The following is a 9,719-nucleotide window of genomic DNA, read 5'->3' as shown; positions in this document are numbered from 1 at the left end:
GGTTAAGTGACGTGGAGCTTTGTGGTCATTCGAACGATGTGAAATCGATTTTTGGCCCTTATATCAAATAACGTTGAAGACCCCTGCCGTAGAGGTAGCTTGCCGGGTTTTATGCGATGTAGATGTCCCCCTTTCTCCAATGAGATGGAGAAATAAGTTGCGGGGAATGTAAGTCGCTCGAGGCCCTCTGCTTCATTCATTCAATCTCTCCATTCTCTTCCTCATAGCCCACCCCATGCGTTGGAGCGAATGACCTCCGAGAGCGAGTGTTCTTTCTCCCTGGAGCCTTTAAACCCCGCTGAACCCCCGTGCGCTCCTACAGCCCGTTGAGTTTAGTTTTTTTGTTATCCGTGAGCGAGAGTCATCTGTAATTTTTATGACGGATTTCGGTGAATTTTTTACTCTCCTCCTGCTTTCCTTCCCCGCCAGGAGGCGCTGTTCTCTTCGTTTCGCTTCCGCTCAGGTGCCCTTGAGCGGAATAGAGAGGATCTGCTCGTAATGAAGGGATCTCCCATTTCCGCGTGTGTAGGGAATATCTTAATCAGTTTCTGCGGCCTCTCCTCGCCATCACGCCTGTTTTTGCAATCGAAAGGTTCATAAAGCTGGTAAGTAAAAGTTGCGAAGTATGAAAATTCCTTTTGAACAAGAGGGTGGTTTCCTATTCTTTTTTATTGCCTAAATCGAAATATTATTACTCTTAGAGTACGTATTTCGCGCTTTTAGATTTTTAAATGACGGTATCTATTTTTCGTGATTAAATGAAAAGTGAAAATTTTCAAGCTCGCGAAAACGCGACGGCTAAGTATGAATGCTGGGAAAACACCGTGTGACGTATTTCTGGTTCCCGCTGTCGCCGTGTGAGGTGACCTTGGGGTGAGGCTTTGAGCGCTGATACGATGCAAGCTGCTAGGAGGTAGCAGAGTACCTTGCTAGCAGGTAGAGCTTGGCTTAAATAAGGATTATTAATACCCTATCAAACGAAGAAAACTTTCCGAACATAGGCAGTTTTAATAGGTGATAATTAAGAGACGTTTCCCTGAGCTCTGTGCCTCATGCATGCATTTGTAATCTCAGACGATGTAAAACTCCTATCGACTCGTATAGAAACTAGGTCCCTGTGGCGTCACGTGGAGTGGCATCGCTTGGCCACAATCTGGACTTTTTCAAATGCGGTTAAAATTGACCATTAGCATTCGTCTAAACTGGGATTTTTAAAACGAAATAATTTATATATTATTAATGCACTAATGGAGGAAAACGAGTCGCAATCAATGCTTTTCGTTTTCTGTGATTAAGGAAACTACCCTATTCAGTTCAGGTATTGAAGGTGTCAAGCGTCACTCTGTTGAAAGCCGGGTAACTGCTTCTAAATCGTGTTTCTTACGCACTATTTTATGATGAAGTGCTGCTAGTTTTGCTCCTCGAGGTGTATTAAGGTTCGACCTACGGATCGACTGAATGCAGTTACCTAATGATGACATTGATGGGGAGGTAATTATAAATTGTCTTCAAAAAGTAGAATTACGTATTAAAGCAAAAACTTATTTGAACGTTTATCATTTGCACAAATGGTAGTGGAGAAACGGGACTTACAATCTAATTTTTTGGAAACGGAAAAAATGTGCAGAACCCGAAAAAGAGATCGAGATAATTTGAAGGGGGATTAAGGAGAAATCATAAGACAAAAAACATTACAAGATGGTGCTCATAAATATTATTATGTTGATACGAATTCATTGCGGCGAGATAGAGGGAAAAAACATTCCCCTGTCTCATCTAATCGCCAGTTTTGTTTCGCATTTTACATTTATTTTGCTCCTCACTCATCGTGTCATTAGATGTAATTGCGCTCAAAATCGAAATGCAAATATCGGCCTCTAGCAGTAGTTGTGATGTGGGCCCTTGAATACATCTACATCTACAAATTACCCTGCGAGCCACCTCTAGGGTGTTTGGCAGGGGGTGATCAATCACCAGCATGCAGCATGCATTTGGACTCCCACATGCACACCACACCGTCCAAGAAACGTCCCGTATAATAACAAACTATACTACTATATGCTGTTAGAAATAGAATATAGAATAGAAATTCAGAAACATGCAGTAAGTTTTACATAGGTTAGTAGGCTACACTACAAGTCATGCAATCTATTTACGCGTTCTATTGCTGCCGTTATAATCTCTTATTGATCGTGGAAAAAATGACATTCGGAATCTGTCTGTTCTGCAATGTATCTCTCTTATTTTATTTATATGATCTGATCTTCCGTAGTACGTTGGCGTCCGCAAGATATGGTTAACTTCGTCAGAAAAGACACTGCTCTTGAATTTATCTAAAAGGTTTAGTCTATTTTTCAATCTACGGTCCGACAGAGATTCCCATCCGAGTTTATCTAAGAGGTCAGTTACACTAACAAGACTATCGTAACGACCTTTCACATACCTGGCAGCTCTTCTTTGCACGCGTTCTAACTCTGTTATTAAGCCTTTTTCATGAGGGTCCCAAACACTGGCAGCGTATTCCAAATGTGGTCTAACGAGGGAAAAGTAGCTAATTTCTCTCACTTTGTCGTCGCACTTTCCTAATATTCTTTTAACAAAACCCATTTTACGATTAGCTTGACCGGTTATTTCTCGAATATGTTTATTCCACGATAGATCATTATTGAGTCTAACCCCTAGATATTTCACAGATTCAACTGCCTTTAACTGCGTGCCCCGAATGACATAGTTACGCTGTAGGGAGTTATCCTTCTTCCAGAAATTCATTACGACGCATTTTTCCAAATTTAATTCTAACTGCCAAGCATCGCACCAAGCTTGGATAGCAGCAAGGTCATTCGTTAGTTCATCTATATCTTTGCTGGAACGGATTTCTCTGTAAACTACAGCGTCGTCTGCAAATAATCGTAACTTACTCTGCACTTCTTCGCCAATGTCGTTTATATAAAGAAGGAATAGGAGTGGGCCAATGACACTACCCTGAGGAACGCCAGAAGTCACTCTAACCTCATTGGAGACTGCACCGTCTAATACTACTCTTTGGACGCGGTCGCTCAAAAATTCTCTAATCCAGGAAATGACATCTTCGTCTAGACCGTAAGATTTCAGTTTTATTATTAACTTTCCGTGGGGTACTTTATCAAACTAGTGAGAGAGCTCATAGATACAATTTGCTGTTACCTTAATGCGCCGTTGATGTTTTAATCTCTCGGGGTGAAGTTAATGTCTTAATTAAGAAGTAGATCCTGGATTGATGCGTGAATTTGAATTTGTCGGTTGTATTGTTCCCGCTCCCGTGTGTATCATCAACCTTACCCGCCCTTGAAACAGCGTCGGAGCGAAGTTAGGAAAATGTATCGGTACTTTGGACGTTCCTGTCATCACGAACCCAGAAGGCTAATTGTGCACTAATCATCTTTTAATAGGTGATGAGCTTCTTAATTTTTTTCGTGCTCTAGTTCCGTAATGATCTAATCCCTCCTGCCTTTAGTTGTCTTGGAATGAGTCCCGTGGCTGACTCTGTTGTCCGACTCCCATTTCCTTTAATCGCAAGGAATTTCCGAGATGGGTAACAGTCTAGTCCTGCTTCCATCCTGCTATTAAACGAGTTTTCGTTTTGAGTCATTTAAGCCGTATCAAGATCTGGAAAATAAGCGCAGATTTGGGAGCAATTAAATACAAATCAGGTTCTTCGGAAAGACTCATTTAGCGTTATGCAAGCCTAGAGAACCTTTCCTTGAGTTCACGAATATAATAACTGGCTTTTGGAATTGCAAATTCTCAAATGGCTTTATAAACACTCGGTAATATCTTCCTCTCCTTCATTTCTCTCTCGAGTTCTGAATAGAGCATGAAGCCAGCCCGTAATTATTTCGTTATTAAAAGGCAAGATACTTAATATTTCTTTCTACGGAGACTCGGATTTAATATCGCCATACCAGTTTAAAATCTGAGACTGCTTTCACTGTTTTTTATTGTACGGCTTGAAAATAATTAACTTTCGTCAGATATTTTCCTGATTCTATCCAGTGATTTTCATGTACCGCGAATGCCTTATTTTTGTCGTAATTTTGTGTTCCTAGTGACTTGGTTGCTTCATTGGGTTGGGAAATCCGTTTAAAACAATATTTTTATATACTCTGCTTGCTTGGAAGAGCTAATTAAACCTCCATTTACTACGTTTTAATAAATTTTTGTGGAAAACTAAGATCTTGACGTTCATATGGAGAATATTTTTATATACTCTGCTTGCTTGGAAGAGCTAATTAAACCTCCATTTACTACGTTTTAATAAATTTTTGTGGAAAACTAAGATCTTGACGTTCATATGGAGAAAGATGATTTGATAAATACTGCAGCATTGAGAAGGAGCGAATTGGCGGGCATAGAAAAATTAAATTATTCGGTTTTCACGCACTTACCATACCTTTGCGGCATAGGGCCGGGTGTAATAGCCGAAGGAGTAGATTAGGAATTGATGACGCGTTGAATGTCATGACGCAGAATTTTTTTCCCCTGAATTTAGCAGTTGCTTTGTGTCCGTTGTTATTTTTTATGCCAGGTTAAAAATATGAATATAAAAATTAATTTACCGTATGAGAGAGTTTCTTTGTGAATGATAGTGAATTTCATCATCGTTGGGAATGGCTTGGAGACCCTTGAATTACACATCAAGCGATCCCGCAAGAAGGTCCCGTTTTTTTCAGCAAGTATTTAAATAACAGCTGGAAATTTTCCGTTATGCATATTTTGTGTCCTTGAGCGCTCGGAAGATATCCGGAGATTGTCTTGATTCATGGAGATTTTAACGCGTCATTTGTTCATTTAAATGCACCATTGCAAGCGTCCCGTCAGGAAGCGAGGCTCGTGCAATGATAACGGTACATCATTTTCGGAGGGTTCATGGGTGGCTCTTGGTGCTTCAGTGCGGTAGGGTAGCAATGATGATTTGTGCACACGCCCGCTACTCCCGAGAGAAATCTCTTCCGACACGTCGATTTCCATTAAAGAATCGGCTTTTCCGGGCAGTCCTCGACGCGCTTCGCGTCCCTCATTGTCCCCTCCAACGATGGGAAGGAATCACTCATATCGCTTGGCTGTCTGATTCCCGTTCTGACGGATGTTTCTTTCCTCGTTGCCTGTTATTTTGCACCTCCGGTCATAGGAGGCCCCTTCCCAATTTCCTTTCCGCCCTCCATTCAAAGGGACGTGTAGATTTAGCAATCGGACGTTCGGTGGACTAATCTTCAGTACTCCGATTAATCGAAACCATTCAATATGTCTTGAAAGCCCTCGGTATTTCTTAAAGATTTGGATTACTTATCTTCGATAGTAACGGTTGAAGCCTGATAATACGTCGAATTGACGCTGTAGTTATGGCTCAAAAATGATATCTACTACAATAAACACGACAGAATTGTTCCAAGATTACCAACACGCTTATTTTCAACAGTAATTATAAAACGAAATGGCCGTGGCAAAATGGGCGTATTGTCATTTCCTTTTCTTGGTGAAAAAAGCAAATAAAATTTGGGGTCACGATTGATCCTTTATAAATAATAAACTGAAAAAGCTAGTCCTGAATATGTTACTATTTGTCAAGTTCAATCAATGTTGTCGCTAACAATATACATATCGATGGCTAAGTTATAGCAACACGTATCTCAACATTTGGCCGGTTTGAGTTAATTCTGCTAATACTGTTAATAAAAAATAAAATTCTAGCGAAAAACAACTATTTTTTGCAAATGTATGCTTCATTTTCAGTTTTATGTATTTTTGGTTTTTAATTTCAGTTAAAATTATATACAATAAAAAAAAATAAATCGTTTTTTTTTGGTCTCCTGAAAAGTTGCTATTTTTGATATACGTGTTTTTAGAACTTAGCCATCTATAACCATTGCTCCATAATTCATTCATGTTTAAACCGATTTGAATTCGATTATGGATCTAATCAAAACCTTATTCCATTGGTTATATATTCGCTGTCCACTTCAACATGTCCGGCGTAATAGTCGACATCTTTATCAGTCAACTTCAACGTGTAAACAAGGCTTTAATGCTCAAGCGATTGTCAATGGTGGAATTGAGTGGATATCGATGGTCGAATATTGCCGTTGGCGATCGATAATAGATTATTGAAGTTAAGTTTTTCCGATTGCCGTAAATAATAATTTTGTTAGCTGCAATCGTAAAAACCTGTTTCACGTATTTGTCATCCATAAGACCTCAGTACTCTCCATCTAAGATTAAAGATACACCTTGACTTATGTAGATAATTTGCAGTCGTGACTAACTTTAACTGCCCATAGGTTATGACCGTCTCCCATTGAAAAGCCATCTGATCGATAATATTTAGACAAACGAACACATCTTGAGACGAGGACTCTTTGTGTGCAGTAAATACAGTTATAAAATCCTCCCACCATTCTTAGTACCCATTCCCGCTGTTTTTGTTTTCAAACCATTTCACGCAATTTGCGTATTTCGTGGTGCTGCGGATTCTCCGTCCAGACTTTTTCCCCTCCGTATCTTCTCTATAAGTTCCTCTCTTAAACCTTTGTCCTGATGCATTTCCTCGCACTTACTCCTGTCTGTCCATTTCACCTTCTGTTGAATATAAAAGCTGGTTCCTTCTAGCATGGCGGATCAATATATCGGCTCCTACATATTAAATGACGTTATTTTATCACACTGCAATTATTACATTTATTTTTCAGGCGTGTGAAAATTTTTCATTGTTTACTAGTTTTATTTAAATGATTTAATAAAAACTCGCACACATGTGTTTCCTAAGGTTTTAAATTGAATGACGTTGCCCTAGCTTTAAGCATTTTTCGCTAGTACATCAGGAAGTAAGTAATGAAGAAGTCATAAGAAGAGTAGGAGAGAGAAAGAAGCCTCATGAAAACCTTGATAAGATTATGGAAATACCTTACATGCCATTTCTTGAGATATGATGGCCTGATGAGGACAATCGTCGAGGGAGAAAAAGATGGCAAGAACGGAAAAGGAAGACCTCGATTGAAATATATTGAGCACGTAACGAAGGATCTCAAAGAGGAGAATTACGTAGATGTGAAAAGATTAGATGATGGGAGAACTGAGTGGAGAGCTGCGTCAAACCAATCTTAGGGTTGTCGACCAGTGATGATGACCTCATGAAGAAGGTTAGCTGTACGAGGATATATAAAAAACGGTGAATCATCTATGGGTAAATCCATTTCAAATCACCCAGGCAATGTTGCTCAACATTTTTAATTTTCTTGATTTTTTAATCATGAGTTCCCTATAGGTAGACAGTCACAAATCACTATTTGATAAAAATTTAGAAGCCATATTTTTTTTTTGGCAGCCATTTTTAAAAGGGCGGCTGGGCAAATTTTGATGAAAAACGTGGTTTGCATAAAGTTAAATTTCGAAGCTATTTTAAAAGATATCAGAATAATTCAAAAACCAGTGAGTTTAGCATGAAATGAGCTATAGGAATTCATTGTTTTAATTTCTCTATCATGAAAGAGAGTCAGTCAAACTCTTTCTGCAAAAACCCGGGAAAAATTTGTCAATATTAACTTTTTAAGACCTAAAATTTTTATGAAGGGAATGAGACTCACTAATCAAATTTTATTTCTGTGTTAAATACTTAAATAACTATTTGCAGCATAAGTTTTAGTTCTGAGAAGGCACTCATTTTTTTAATACGGGCTATCAAAAATAGCTGAAAACCTTTTAACGTCAATTTTCGTAGGTCAATATCTAAAAAGGGACTGAGTGAAAACAAGCGAAAATTTTACAAAATGTTATTTAGACACATAAGAACATCTCCAAAAAAAATTATGACTGAGACTCTCCTACATTTAGAGTAGTGGAGCAGTGAATTTCAGAAAAAAACGCTACCGTTCCATGCGCTCATGCAGTGCAAGTTAGCAAACAAGGGCTTGATTAAATAATTAAATTAGCAATAATTTTTATCTAAAACAATTACTTTACACATAAAATTTTATTTATTTATGTAGGTCTGCCTTACATTAATAATAAAAATTGATTTATAACTAGAAATCTTTTGTATCAGCAAAAAAACTATTGAATTATAACATAGCAAGAAGTTAATGCACTTATGTTTACAAAAAGTATTTATTTCATCTATTGTACTAAAAAACCATGCATATCAATATGTGTAGAATATAAAAATATGCAAGAATGCATTTGCAAGTGAATAAACTTTCTCAATTGACATATCAAGTATCATGTGTCATTAAGTCAGTGAGAGTTTTGCAACTGTAGTCTTAAATTCTCCCATCTACAACACTTTGTACAACCATTACAAGAAAATAAGAACAAAGTTCTCAAAAAAAGGGCTTGCAATTTTATACAATTGACAATGGTCAAATGTTGTATAAATCGTTACATGCATAAAATAATCTTTTTTTCTAATTTTAAATGACAATGGACATTGATTACAAGATGCAAAAAGTCTAAATCTTCACCTTACTGATACATTTGTAAACACCACTTGAGTGCAGTGTGCACGCAGTTATTTTTCCCCAATGAACTTAGATGCTAGAAAATTCAGTAGTCTGATGATCATGAAATGCTGACCCTTTCGAAGTGACAAAGCATCTTATTTTATTGGAACTTATGGGGACATATCTGTGGTAGGTTCTTGTTCCTTTTACGGGTAAACAGCATGCAAATCTCTGATTTAGTTTTTTTTTAATATTTTCAATTTCAGAAGAAGAAACAAATATATATTTAATTCCACTAATATTCTCTGAACAGTAATTGGACATATCATACGCGGTAAGGATCTGATTGGAGTATAGTCTTTGAAGTGAAACTCGTGTGACTTCTCGTTTTGTTGTTCCCCCTATCCCATCGCAAGAATTCTTTCCATGCGATGAGGCAAAGAAATTCCACTCTGCTGGTACACCAAAATCATTTTCATGTTGACAGAGGTTAATGAAGTTGTTCTTATTTTTGTACTGGCCGCTTGCACCATCACTAAAGTAAATGATCATTTCGGCATTAGATATGATATTTTTAATTTCCCTAATGAGGTGATGTTGAAAAGTGTACACAGCTGTAGTGTTATGAGCATTGTGCTCATCACCGCGCCGCGGACGATTTTGAAAACCGATCAAAATGCGACCTAAACGATAGTTGAAATCAGCCTTCAACGCGACGTAATTTAGCCCCCTCTATGCAGTCTCATTGATCAGGGCACTGACCAAATGGCAGTGCGTGGTGTGTGGTTGCCACCGCTTTGCCGGAGCGAAGAGGTCTTGCTAGTGGTCGACTCCTCGCCGCCGCGCGCCGTAGCGAAAGCAATTTCGGATCCATGAAATATATTCATAGGGCTGGTTTGTAGTTTTAAGCGGCGGGGTGCCGGAGCGATGTAAATCCGCGCGCCACCGGGTGCCCAGGGATGGGATTGCACGGCCCCCGCTGATCAAGGATTTGCATTCGGGCGGCCTCGATTCGTCTCCGGGCGGCTGCTGTCGCGGTGGGCGTGGTGGTAATGGAGAGAGGGAGGAGTAGGGGGAGTACTTCGTCCCCTCCCTTCCCAACTGCAGAGAGGGGCATTTATATTCATAAGTATCATCAAGGGGACTGCTTAGAGGCCCAATAGGGTAGTTTCCTTCATCAAAGAAAACGAAAGGCTTTGATTGCGATTCGTTACCCACCATTAGTGTATTCATAATGTACAAATTATTTTG

This window comes from Ischnura elegans, chromosome 9, assembly GCF_921293095.1.
Source record: "Ischnura elegans chromosome 9, ioIscEleg1.1, whole genome shotgun sequence".
Lineage (NCBI taxonomy): Eukaryota > Metazoa > Arthropoda > Insecta > Odonata > Coenagrionidae > Ischnura > Ischnura elegans.
This window is presented reverse-complemented; position numbering follows the sequence as displayed.